The sequence below is a fragment of the Crotalus tigris genome, unplaced genomic scaffold (genome assembly GCF_016545835.1).
Source record: "Crotalus tigris isolate CLP2741 ecotype Arizona unplaced genomic scaffold, ASM1654583v1 scf7180000023712.884563, whole genome shotgun sequence".
Classification (NCBI taxonomy): Eukaryota; Metazoa; Chordata; class Lepidosauria; order Squamata; family Viperidae; genus Crotalus; species Crotalus tigris.
In genome coordinates, this window is record NW_024100134.1 from 793,488 (window position 1) to 807,892 (window position 14,405).

At 44.3% G+C, this 14,405-nt stretch overlaps 1 protein-coding gene across 1 annotated transcript in view; it reads right to left on the minus strand.

Moving 5' to 3' along the window:
- Positions 1 to 745: 745 nt before the first annotated feature.
- Positions 746 to 14,405, minus strand: part of BRIP1 (BRCA1 interacting protein C-terminal helicase 1) — an 82,763-nt gene continuing 69,103 nt past the window's right edge. Inside the window, exon 16 of the mRNA XM_039320844.1 lies at positions 746 to 1,006. The gene's annotated coding sequence lies outside the window, so the exon portion shown is untranslated. The remainder of the gene's footprint in view (positions 1,007 to 14,405) is intronic.

The following is a 14,405-nucleotide window of genomic DNA, read 5'->3' on the forward strand; positions in this document are numbered from 1 at the left end:
AGACACAATGTTGTACCGATAGTCCTTGACTTTCAACTATTTGTTTAATAATAATAATAATAATAATAATAATAATAATAATAATATAAAGGAAAAATAAGGAAAAACGGTTTGATGACAGATTAAACCAGTGGTTCTCAACCTGTGGGTCGGGACCCCATTTGGGGTCGAACGACCATTTCACGGGGGTGCCAAACAACGCAGTCGGCCATTTTTCCCCCCTTTTCCTTAGCTGTGCTACTCCCTTTTATTCTATTGGCTTTTGAAAGCCAATAGAATAGACTCTCTTAAATAGAGTCTAATTCTGTTGGCTTTCAAAAGCCAATAGGAATTGTCCAGGCTCTCTCTGCCCTGCTGAGCCCGTCAAAAGTCCCATTCTGCAAACGGTCCTTGACTTACGACCGGTTGAGTAGTCCTTGACTTACGACCAGTTGAGTAGTCCTCGACTTACGACCGGTTGGGGGGTCGCGGCATTAAAAAGGTTGAGAACCACTGGATTAAATAGATGGAAAACCAAACCTCTGCATGGACAGCATTTGAAAAACATTGAAGGAAAATGTGATAACAACTTGACATGGGCATGGCTTAAGATGGGAGTCCATCAAGAAAGAAACAGAAGGCCTAATAGTGGCTGCTCAAGAACAAGCACTACAAACTAATGCCATGAAAGCAAAGATACAAAAATCCACTGACAATCCAAATTGCTGACTTTGCAATGACAAAATTGAAACTGTTTCACATCTAATATGTGAGTGCAGCAAAATCCTGCAAACTGATTACAAAGCTAGACGTGACCGAGTTGCTAAAATAATCCACTGGGCATTGTGTAAAAAATACGACTTGCCTGTGTCCGAAAAGTCGTGAGAACATAGGGTGGAAAAAGTTGTTGAGAATGAGAGGGTGAAGATCTTGTAGGACTTTCGAATACAGACAGATCGCCATTTGGAACAGAACACGCCGGATATTGCAGTTGTAGACAGCTGAAGCGTACAGCTGATTGATATCGCTGTACCAGGAGATGCCAGAGTCAAAGAAAAAGAATGGGAAAAAATTATGAAATATCGCGACCTGGCCATCAAAACTGTGCAATTATGGATGAAACATGTAACAGTGATAACCATTGTCATTGGGGTACTGGGAACTATGTCCAAAAACTTTGCAAAATACATCAAGAAACTGCAGCTTACTGCAGTAACTCCAGCCATGCTACAAAAAACTGCGCTACTCGGAACATCTTACGTTTTAAGGAGATACCTAGGATGCTGGCAGCAACCCATGTCAACCATCAGCGCCAGTCAGTTTGAATGTTCAATTGACTGAGATTCACGTCTAATCAATAATAATAACAATAGAGTTGGAAGAGACCTTGGAGGTCATCTAGTCCAACCCCCTGCTCAGGCAGGAAACCCTATGCCATTTCAGACAAATAGCTGTCCAGTCTCTTCTTAAAAACTCCCAGTGTTGGAGCACCCACAACTTCTGGTGGCAAGTTGTTCCACTGGTTAATTGTTCTCATTGTCAGGAAGTTTCTCCTTAATTCTAGTAACCATTCAAAGTTCCAACGGCACAGAAAAAAGTCACACTCATGACCGTAGCAGTGTCCCCACGGTTGAGTGATCAACAGTCAGACATTTGAGAACTGGCTCATATTTATGACGGCTGCTGCATTCTGAGGGTCAAGGGATCCCCTTTTGTGACCTTCTGTCAATCAAAGTGAAGGGGGAAGCCATATTCACCGAACAACCGAGTTCCTAACTTGACCGCTGAACTGATTCACTTAACAACAATAGCCAGAAAGGTTGTAAAATGGGGCAAAGCTAATTTCACTGTCTCGCTTAGCAACAGAAATTTTGGGCTCAATTGTAGTCGTAAGTCAAGGACTTCCTGTAGGTTGAAGTACACTTCTATTTAAAAAATAGGGAAAACTGTGTTTGGAGCAAACAGTTGTCAAATAATCATGATCTGTCCTCATTATGCTTTGTGAAAATAAAAAGGTGTCCCGGTGTGTTTTAGTTATTCACTCAGAGTTAGCTGAACCATGAAATGGGCAGCAGATAAATTTGACAGATGATAGCTAGATAGCTAGATAGCTAGATAGCTAGATAGCTAGATAGCTAGATAGATAGATAGATAGATAGATAGATAGATAGATAGATAGATAGATAGACAGACAGATGGATAGGTACTGTAGGTAGGTAGGTGGATAGATAGATAGATAGATAGATAGATAGATAGATAGATAGATAGATAGATAGATAGATAGATAGATAGACACAGACAAGTAGGTAGATGGATAGGTAGGTAGATGGATGGATAGATAGATAGACAGACAGACAGATAAATTCTGTTGCTTCTTCTTTTCTATTAAAAGTTTTGTGATTTTCTAATTTGTCCTGAAATATAACTCAGAGCATACAAAAAAAGAGGGAGGGGAGAAGGGCACATTGCACAATACAATTTAATTGTCAAATAATCCTGATCTGTTATCATTATACTTTGTGGAAGCTCCCCAAAACATAACTTAGACCATCAGGAAAAGGGGGAAAAAAGACACATGGACGATACAATTTAACCGGACGATTGTCAAATAATTCCAATCTGTTCTCATTATACTTTGTGGAAGCTTGAAACAAAGATGCACTCAAGTGTATTTCAATTGTTCTGGGGTCTCATTCGCCCTTATTGTTCAAACATAGTGCAAATCATCAAGGAAAAGAGAAGGGGAAAAAAAAAATAGGCATATGAACGATTCAATTTAACCTCCACGATTAGCACATCTTCCCGCAAAATCCCTATTGAAACACCCATTGCAAATCAAAGGGGGGGGGGGAAAGAAAGCATTAATGAGACTTTGGCATTCTATTTTCCTCTCTGAAATGTATTTGCATAATAACGAGGACAATGCTGCTGGAAAAACACATACACACACACACACACACACACACACACACAGGGGCACAAAGAACAAATTAAAAAGCATGTCATTTTTTTGTTTTGGCCTCCGCAAAGCTTCGTACAGTTTTCCACTTCACTTGCGACCAAGGGAGGTTGCAAGGACGCCTCTGATTATGCAGTTCGGGGGCAGATGAAATCTTTTATTAAACCGAATCTCATTAATACACGATAATAACTAAGGCAGCCCGGGGTGGCTACCGCCACCTCCAGTGGACGTGCAAGGCTTTTCTCAGATTGAGGTCAGACTGGGATTCCCAAAAGACACATTAAGCTAAAAGTTGGCTCAATCTGGCGGCATAACGAACAACACAATATCCTGTTACAGAAAACCCAACGCTGCTTAGCAGCTGAGGGACTAATCAGCAAGGGTGAGAAGCCCTTACTGTAAATAAATTGGGAGAGAGAGAAAGAGACGTTAATTTTTTTTTAAATAAACCATTGTTATTAAAAATAATTGCCTTTAACGTAGGCCAGGTTTCAACAGCTGTTTTCTGTTCGTTTGTTTCTGAAACAGCCTTTGGATGAATGTTCATTTGTTCACTTCTATGGAAGTATGGGTTTTGAGGGAATTCAAATAAAGGCTGCAAGAATACCAAGCTCTAAGGCAGTTTTCTCAAATCTGGCAATTTTTAATTCCCCTGGAGAATTCTGGAAGTTGAGGGTCCACAGGACCTAAAACTGCCTAATTTGTTCTGAGATGCCCTTGGAAGTAGCTAGCTCTTTCTCTCCCTCTCTCTATATCTATATCTATATATCTATATCTATCTATCTATCTATCTATCTATCTATCTATCTATCTATCTATCTATCTATCTATCTATCTATCCATCCATCCATCCATCCATCCATCCATCTATCTATCTATCTATCTATCTATCCGTCTGTCTATCTATCTCTTTATATTATAAAAACAAACAAACACGAACACCAGGAAAAATTTAAAACTAGAAACGTTTAATCTAATGCCAAGCTTTCGTTGGCCGACTGCCGACATCATCAGGGCTTAAAACCGGTTGATGGGAATCTCCTTTATAGTGCTAGTCAGTTTATGCACACGGCTCCTGGACCTCGTCATTGGTCCTACTTGATTGGGCTGAGTGTTGGTTATATTCTTGATGTTGATTGGCATTAGATTAAACGTTTCTAGTTTTAAATTTTTCCTGGTGTTCGTGTTTGTTTTTATAATGATTATACCCAGGATTCGTGTTTTTAATGAAATTAGTAATATCTTTATATATATTCCAAACGAAAGCTTGGCAGCTTTTAGTAAAGTATATTTTTATATTTATACTCTCCTGGTGTTCGTATTTTATTTGTACCATCTATCTATCTATCTATCTATCTATCTATCTATCTATCTATCTATCTATCTATCTATCTATCTATCTATCTATCTAATGTGAAATAAAATAAGGTGATCACCAGGATAAAATCATAAACACAAATGTTTAATCTACAAAACCAAGCTTTCGTTGGCCACACTACCGATATTGTCAGGGTATAAAATGCTGGATCCGGGAGTCCGTAGTGTTTTTTGATGCACTCTGTCGGCCCATATTAATTTCTGGAGGCAGGTTGTTCCACTGGTTAATTGTTCTAACTGTCAGGAAGTTTCTCCTTAGTTCTAGGTTGCTTGATTAGTTTCCATCCGTTGTTTCTTGTCCTGCCTTCAGGTGCTTTGGAGAATAGCTTGACTTACCTCCAGAAGCTGTGAATGCTCCAACACTGGATGTTTTTAAGAAGAGACTGGAGAGTCATTTGTTTGAAATGGTATAGTTTCCTGCCTGAGCAGGGGGTTGGACTAGAAGACCTCCAAGGTCCCTTCCAACTCTATATTCTATTCTAACTTGCCAAAATCACAAGGATCAGAGAGAAGAAGGCTACCTTTAAAACCTAATATAATTTGTAAGAAAGGAAAGCCTGAAGCCAATTTAGTATGCCCACAAGGTTTGAAATACCTGCCTCTAACCCTTCCTATTTCTTTCTACCATATAGTAAACCATACAATACCATAGAAATAAAGGGATCCCGGGTGCCACAAATTCGTTGGTCTTATTACTGCAGCTGTCTGTCTAAATACAGTAAGGCAGGGCTTTTCAACCTTTTCACCCATTGTACCACTTTTAGGATATGGCAATATTCGAGTACCACCAGTCGCCTAGCAAGGTGTCAAAAACGTGATGACCAAAAAAAAAAAAAAAACCACCCCGGAAAAAAAGTGATAAAGTACCGATAGTCCTCGACTTACAACAGTTCACTTAGTGACTGTTCAAAGTTACAATGGCACTGAAAAAAGTGGCCCCCAAGCCATAGCCGAGCAAGACACCTGTCTGCCCGCTGGGCATCACTCTCATTCCCCTCCCCCGCTACCACTTTTCTAGAATGGTCACATACCACCTGCCAGGTGCCAATGTACCACAGGTGGTACCTGTACCACTGGTTGAAAACCCCTGCAGTAAGCGGTCAAATTTCATGTTGGCAGCCTAAAAAAAAAGACATTTTTATTCGTAAAACATTTGACTGCCTGTTTGCTCAGTTCCTGTCTTTTAAGCAATATGTGGAAGACGTTGCCTAATTTACCTTTACATGAAGACTGACAGCAAGATGCCCCAAACATATTAAAATGGGACTGAGTTTAGGGATTTTTGCTAGGGATTTTTTTAAAAAATGGTCTAGACGTTTTTGGAAGTGAGGGGACCACCTGGGTTTGTTATTTTTTATTAAAGTTTATGGACTTAAACAAAAGTGGCCAAAAACACTTGTAAACAGCACTTTATGGATTCCTTTCTCAGCTGCAGCTGTCTCAGTCCCTCGGCTTCCAAAATTCAGATTACGTGTTACACGTTAAAAGTTTCTGCTACAGGAAGAAAGGATCAGGAGATTTGAGATAAGGGAAAGCAGACGAACCCAGATCTGCTTTTAAATGACATATTTGGGTGACCCAAACCTTCTCCCTCAGTAAACAGAGAAGGGTCCTAGAATCACACTCCACACTTACAACCGTTGCAGCATCCCCATGGTCACGTGATCAAAATTTGGACACTTGGCAACTGGCATGTATTTATGACAATTGCGGTGTCCCAGGGTTATGTGGTCAGTTTTTGCTGGTGGGCACATATGTAGCTTATCTTGTGCAAGTGGTTCCCCTATCCCAGACATGTCAAACGCAAGACCCGGGGGGCCGGATGCGGCCCACGAAGTGATTTCCTGTGACCCACGAAGCCATCCTGGAAACAGTGAGGGAACGGCCCCCGTTGCCTTGGCCCTGGCCCAGGCCAGCCGGGAGCCAATGTACAATTTTGTGGTGGCCATCTATGCTGAAACGCATTCAGTCTTAGCTCCACAAGGCCGTCTGGAAACAGCGAGGAACCAGCCCCTGCCACATTGGCCCCGCCCCCTGGGTGCATGCTGGGGAGGGGTCTCCCTTTGTGAGGAATGAAGAAATGGACCATGCCTTGGCGCTTGCCCCGGTCCCACCTTCTGCCAGAGACCCTCAGATCTGTCCCACTCCTACCCAGGCCCCCACAGGCACCCTTGACGCGAACGATGTAGAGCTGGCCATGCCCACCCAGTAGGCCACACCCACTCCATCCATGCCCACCCAGTAGGCCACACCCACTCCATCCATGCCCACCCAGTAGGCCACACCCACTCCATCCATGCCCACCCAGTAGGCCACACCTACCCTGGCCACACACCCCCTGAGGGCAACCGCAATGCTAATGTGGCCCTCAATGAAATTGAGTTTGACACCCCTGTCCTATCCCCACTTGTTGGGCTGCCAAGCCATAAAGGTTGGGGACCATTGTTCTAGTCCAGCCCCCTCCTCAAGCAGGAGACCCTATACCATGCCAGACAAGTCACTGTCCAGTCGCTTCTTGAGAATCCCCAGTGATGGAGCGCCCACAACAGGCAAGCTGTTCTGCTATTTAATTGTTCTCACTGTCAGGGAATTTTTCCTTAGTTCCAGGTTGGTTCTCTCTTTAATGCTCTTCCACCCTTTACGTGTTGTTCTGCCCTCAGGTTCTTTGGAGAATAGAATTAGAATAACAGAGTTGGAAGGGACCTTGTAGGTCATCTAGCTCAACCCATCACCCAAGCAGGAGAGCCTATACCATTTCTGACAGATGGCAGTCCAGTCTCTTCTTGGAAGCTTCCAGGGATGAAGCTCCCACAAAAGGCAAGCTGCTCCACTGGTTGATTGTTTTCTGTCAGAACATTTCTCATTTCTAGGTTGAATCTTTCCATCCATTATTCCTTGTCTGGCCTTCAGGTGCTTTGGAGAATAGCTTGACTCCCTCTTCTTTGGGGCAGCCCCTGAGATACTGGAATACTGCTATCATGTCTCCTCTGATCCTTCTCTTCATTAGACTAGGGTAGGGGTAGGCCACCTTGGCTCTTTGATGACTCGTGGACTTCAACTCCCAGAATTCCCGAGCCAGCTATGCTGAGGGGAAATGGAGAGGTTTCCAAGCTGAGCCATGCTGGCTCAGGAATTCTGGGAGTTGAAGTCCACGAGTCATCAAAGAACCAAGGTGGCCTACCCCTGGACTAGACATGCCCAATTCCAGCAACCATTCTTTATTTGTTTTAGCCTCCAGTCCCCTGATCATCTTGGTTGCCCTTCTCTGCACTCTTTCTAGAGTCTCAACATCTTTTTTGTATCAGAACTGGATGCAGCGTGGCCATCAAATGTGTTTCTCGCAAAATGTATACTTTAACCAAACAACTAAATCTATTTTACAAGGGTAAGAATACCATTAAGAAAACACCGAACTAAACTGCCGTTTTGTGTTTTGAGAACAATGCCTAATTTATTTCTGATTCAATCTACGGTTTATCCCAAACGTGATCAGGGAGGATGGAGCGATATAAATGCTCAATCTTAAAATAACAGCTGCGTCTATTTAGACACGCGAGAGTCTTGGGAAGGTTAGTTTGTTATTTGTTTACGGTCTAGATTTGGAAAATAGGATTGACTTGTATTCTCCGCGGAGTTGAAAATCGCAGCTGGTAAGAACATAACCAGCCTAAAGTAGCTTGTAAGAGCTTCAGAATAATCCCCTTTTACTGTAATATTATAAACTAATTTGGGGCAGCCGTCATCCCGTTTCAGAAGCGGCTCACTCTCTACACAGGTAAGCTTCAATTTGAGAACAAGCTCTAGTTCGCTTACGCAAAAAATTGTTCTGCAGGGTGTTGTGCAGTTTGTTTTGAACTGGAAGGCTTGTCTGGAGAACTTTGCAGTGTCCGCCACCAACTGCTACCAAATTTAATTTGTTTTTAACCTAGAGCACAGGTAGTCGACTTACAACCACACAATGGAGTCCAAAATTTCAGTTGCTAAGCAAGGTGGCTGTTAAGTGACTTTTGTTCCCATCTTGCGACCTTTCTTACCATGGTTAGTAAGTGAACCGCTGCAGTTGTTGTTAAGTAGCACAGTTGTTAAGTGAATCTGGCTTCCCCATTGACTTTGCTTGTCAGCTTTGAGCCAGAAGTGTGCTGCAGCTGCCAAAAACACAATTCTAGGCTGCATTAACCGAGGGATAGAATCAAGGTCAGGTGAAGTGTTAATACACTTTACAAGGCCTTAGTAAGGCCACACTTGGAATACGGCATCCAGTTTTGGTCACCACGATGTAAAAAAGATGTTGAGACTCTAGAAAAGGCTAAAAAAAATATAAAGAACGGTTGCTGGAATTGAATATGTCTAGTTTAATGAAAAGAATGGGGTGACATGATAGCAGACTTCCAATATCTCAGGGGTTGCCACAGAGAGAGTCAAGCTATTTCTCCAAAGCACCAGAAGGCAGGACAAGAAGCAATGGATGGAAACTAATCTAGAGAAGCAACCTAGAATTAAGGAGAAATTTCCTGACAGCTGGAACAATTACTCAGTGGAACAACCTGCCTCCAGAAGTTGTGAATGCTCCAACACTGGAAGTTTTAAAGAAGAGATTGGACAGCCATTTGTCTGGAATGATATAGGGTTTCCTGCCTAAGCAGGGGGCTGGACTAGATGACCTCCGAGGTCCCTTCTAACTCTGTTATTCTATTCTATTCTATTCTATTCTATTCTATTCCAGGGCTTTTCAACCTTTTCACCCATTGTACCATTTTTAGGATATGGCAATATTTAGGATATGGCAATAGGTGATTGGTGAGTACCACCAGTCGCCTAGCAAGGTGTCAAAAACTTGATGACCAAAAAAAAATATATATATGATAAAAGTGATAAAGTACAAGTAGTCCTCGACTTACAACAGTTCGCTTAGTGACTGTTCAAAGTTATAATGGCACCGAAAAAAGTGTCCCCCAAGGCACCTGCCTGTCTGCCCAGCATCACTCTCATTCCCCTCCCCCGCTACCACTTTTCTAGGATGGTAGCATACCACCTGCCAGGTGCCAATGTACCACAGGTGGTACCCGTACCACTGGTTGAAAACCCCTGTTCTATTCTATTCTATTCTATTCTATTCTATTCTATTCTATTCTATGTCGCAAAAGGTGATCACATGATCTTGGAACACTACAGCCATCATAAATACATGCCGGTTACTGACCAGTTGGATTTTGATCATGTGATCATGCAGATGTTGCAATGGTTGTAAGAGTGAGGACCGATTGTAAGTCACTTTTTTCAGTGCCTTTCTAAGTTTGCAAGGTCACTAAACAAATGGTTGTTAGTCAAGGATTACCTATGTACAGCTTGATCCCAGACTGACCAAGTGATGCTATCAAATTCCTGTCCCAAAACCTGGAGGATGTGCAGGCCTGGAACAGACTCAATCTTGACAAAATTTAATTTGACCCATTCGGGTTCCAGGGGCCCTCAGTCAATTCGTATTATTGCACTTCTTCAGGTGAGGCTGGGGTGCTACCTGGGGGTCTGTTGGACTCACAGCTCCTGCTCAAAGAGCAGATGGACTCGTAGACACGATGGCCTTGACACACATTCACCCTGTAGCATCGGTTGCCCCTGTTCCTGGACCAGCAGGATCTCCAGTCAGTCATGCTTTGGACATCTCTCAACTGGATTACTGCAGTGGACCTTACCTGTGAAGCTAAACTGCTATATATATAAAACAGATGATAAATAGATATTGAGAGATGATACATGATAACAGACAGATGAAAGATAGATGACATAGATAATAGGTATCATTGATGAGATAACTGACAGATGATAGATAAGATAGATGAGATATGAATAGATGATAGTGATAATATAGCTGATAGATGATATATATGGTACGATCGAGATACCGTACTTTCCGGTGTATAAGACGACTTTCAAAAGTGTTGAAATCGGCGCCGAAGTCGGGGGTCGTCTTATACACCGAGTTGTCTTATGCGCTGGAAATAATGGTAGTTTCTGGCATATAAGATGACTTTCTAGGCATGCAACTTGGCGCCAAAGTCGGGGGTCATCTTAAACACCGGGTCGCCTTATACGCCGGAAGATATGGTAACTGACAGGTGAAAAATATCTAGATAGATATAGATGATAGCTATAGATAGATATAGAGCAGTGGTTCTCAACCTTTTTAATGCTGCAACCCCCAACCGGTCGTAAGTCGAGGACTACTCAACCGGTCGTAAGTCGAGGACTACTCAACTGGTGCAGCACCGTTTGCAGAATGGGACTTTTGCCGGGCTCAGCAGGGCAGAGACAGCCTGGACAATTCCTATTGGCTTTTGAAAGCCAAAAGAATTAGACTCTATTCAAGAGAGTCTATTCTATTGGCTTTCAAAGCCAATAGAATAAAAGGGAGTAGCACGGCTAAGGAAAAGGGGGAAAAAATGGCGGACTGCGTTGTTTGGCGACCCCCGTGAAATGGTCGTTCAACCCCAAATGGGGTCCCGACCCACAGGTTGAGAACCACTGATATAGTGATCACTATTAAGAGCCTATCTTAGGACTTATTTAGTGGCGATAAGGGCGGCAAAGCGTGTTCACTTTTCCGCACTTATTGCGTCCGCAGAATCTCGCCCAGCCGCCCTGTTTAGGGTGACCCGCTCCCTTCTTAAAGTGGAGGAGGCGGAGGAACCCCTGCAGGGGAGAGCTGAGGAGTTTGTTCAGTTTCTCTTGGACAAAATCGCTCAGATTCAGAGAGACCTGGACTCCGACTGGGCAGTGCCAGCCGAGTTGCCGGGGGCTGGTCTTAGTCATGTTATCTGGAGCGAGTTTGAGCCTGTGACCTCTGATGAAGTGGACAAGGCCGTGAGGGCAAAGAATGCCGCCACCTGTTTATTGGACCCGTGCCCCTCCTGGCTGGTTTCTGCCAGTAGGGAGGTGACACGAGGCTGGCTCCAGGCAATAATCTATGCCTCCTTGATGGAGGGGTCTTTCCCGCAACCTTTAAAGGAAGCGGTGGTGAGGCCCCTCCTCAAGAAGCCTTCCCTGGACCCAGCTGTTTTGAAGAAATTTCGTCCTGTCTCCAACCTCCCCTTTGTGGGGAAGGTTGTAGAGAAGGTGGTGGCGTCCCAACTCTTGTGATCCTTGGATGAAACTAATTATCTGGACCCTTTTCAATCTGGTTTCAGGCCCGGCTACAGCACTGAGACTGCTTTGGTCGCACTGACCGATGACCTCTGGCGAGCCCAGGATAGGGGTCACTCCTCTATCCTGGTGCTTCTTGACCTCTCAGCAGCTTTCGATACCATCGACCATGGTATCCTTCTGCGTTGTCTCGGAGAGGTGGGGGTGGGCGGCACCGTATTGCGGTGGTTCTCCTCCTACCTCTCTGACAGGTTGCAGTCGGTGTTGGCGGGCGGACAGAGATCGACCCTAGGCGCCTCGATCATGGGGTGCCTCAGGGCTCGGTCCTATCCCCCCTCCTTTTTAACATCTACATGAAACCACTGGGTGAGATCATTCGGCGACACGGGGTGAGGTATCATCAGTACGCGGATGATACCCAATTATATATCTCCACCCCGTGTCCTTTCAGTGAAGCAGTCGATGTGATGTGCCGGTGCCTGGAAGATGTGAGGGTCTGGATGGGGGTGAACAGGCTTAGACGCAACCCTGACAAGACCGAGTGGCTCTGGGTCTTGCCTCCCAAAGGTCAACTGGATGGTCCATCATTAGTCCTGGGGGGGGGCAAATTTACCTCCCTCAGTGCAGGCACGCAACTTGGGTGTCCTCCTGGACTCACAGCTAAATTTGGAACAACATCTATTGGCTGTGGCCAGGGGGACCTTTGCCCAGGTTCGCCTGGTGCACCAGTTGCGGCCTTATCTGGACCAAGAGGCTTTACTCACAGTCACTCATGCCCTCGTCACCTCAAGACTGGATTACTGTAATGCGCTCTACATGGGGCTACCCTTGAAGAGCGTTCGGAGGCTGCAGTTGGTTCAGAATGCAGCTGCGAGAGCGATTGTGGGCGCGCCAAGGTACGCCCACGTGTCATCTATCCTCTGCGAGCTACACTGGCTTCCTGTGGGTCTCCGGACGCAATTCAAGGTGTTGGTCATCAACTTCAAAGCCCTTCATGGCATAGGGCCAGGTTACCTACAGGACCGCATTGTGCCGCACAGCTCCCAGAGACCGGTGAGGTCCCATAGATTAGGCCTACTTCGGGTCCCGTCGGCCAGACAATGTCGGCTGGCGGGCCCCCGGGGAAGGGCCTTTTCTGTGGTGGCTCCGACCTGGTGGAATCAACTTCCCCCCGAGGTGCGAACTACTCCCACCCTGCCGGCCTTTAAGAAAGCCGTTAAAACTCTCCTGTTCCGGCAGGCCTGGGGCTGATGTCCCCGGGGGCGGGGGGGCGGGATATGATCGGACTCGCAGTATGACTGGATTATTTTATTGGATTATTTTATTGTTTTACGACTGTTTTTAATTTTGTACGCCGCCCTGAGTCCTTTGGGATTGGGCGGCATATAAATATTTGTAAATAAATAAATAAATAAAACTCTCCTGTTCCGGCAGGCCTGGGGCTGATGTCCCCGGGGGGGGGGGACATGATCGGACTTGCGGTATGATTGAATTATTTTATTGTTTTATTCTCAATGATTGTTTTAATTTTGTACGCCGCCCTGAGTCCTTTGGGATTGGGCGGCATATAAATAAATTAAATAAATAAATAAATAGAGATATATCTGACAAATATAGATAATAGATGATATAGCTGATGGATAAATGACAGACGAGAGATAGATAGATAGAAAATAGATAGAAAATGACAGATAGATATGGCTAATAAATAGATGATAGATTAGACAGATAGTCTGATGGAATTAGATGGGAAGCAGCCGAGGAGATAGTGGAAAAACTGATCAGATAAGATAGAGAATCCTTATACAGAAGCCAGCCTGCCAAATATTTGTTTTTAATTGAAAGCATTTCCCACAATGTTTAAGAGTAAAGCGCTGCAAAGTGATACGCAGAACAAGTGAAAAAGAGGATGAAAATACAGGTGATGGCATTAGAAACAGACATCTGGAAATGAAAGGATGCCTCTGCTTCTGTTCCGCCAGCACATGGAATCATCAAAGCTCCAAGGCAGAAGAAAAACTCTTGGAATCTAATTTAAGAGGAATAAGTTGATCTGAGTCTACATTCCAGCTTGCCTGGTTTCTGTAGCCCGGCAACTGTTCATTTAATGACCATAGTTCTAAAAAGGATCTAGAGATAATTCTTAGGACTGGGGGAATTACATCAAGCAATAAGTAGAACTGTTGAATTATATCAAGCAATAAGCAACTTGACAGGGCAAACAAAAAACCTAGAGGCAAACAAAGTCGTCACTAAAAGCCAACATGGGTTTGCCAAAAATAGATCATGCCAGACAAATCTTATTGCATTCTTGGACCAAGTGACAAAATTAGTGGATCAGAGGAATGCTGTGGACATAATTTACTTGGACTTCAGTAAGGCATTTGATAAAGTAGAACACAACCTTCTACTTGACAAGGTAGAAAAATGAGGGTTAGACAGCATCACCACCAGATGGATCCATAGCTGGCTGACCGGCCGTACTCAGCGTGTGGTCCTCAATGGAACCGCATCTACATGGAGGGAAGTGTGTAGTGGGGTGCCCCAGGGCTCGGTTCTGGGCCCAGTGCTCTTCAACATCTTCATCAACGATTTGGACGAGGGGATAGATGGGGAACTCATCAAATTTGCAGACGACGCCAAGCTGGCAGGAATAGCCAACACTCCAGAACACAGGCTTAAGATACAGGAGGACCTGGACAGACGTTAAAACTGGGCGCTATCTAACAAAATGAAATTCAGTGGTGAAAAAAGTAAGGTTCTACATTTAGGCAAGAAAAACCAAATGCACAGGTAGAGTATAGGGGGTACCTTGCTCAATAGTAGTAACTGTGAGAGGGATCTTGGAGTCCTAGTGGACAATCACTTAAATATGAGCCAGCAGTGTGCTGCAGCTGCCAAAAAGGCCAACACAGTGCTGGGCTGCATTAACAGAGGGATAGAATCA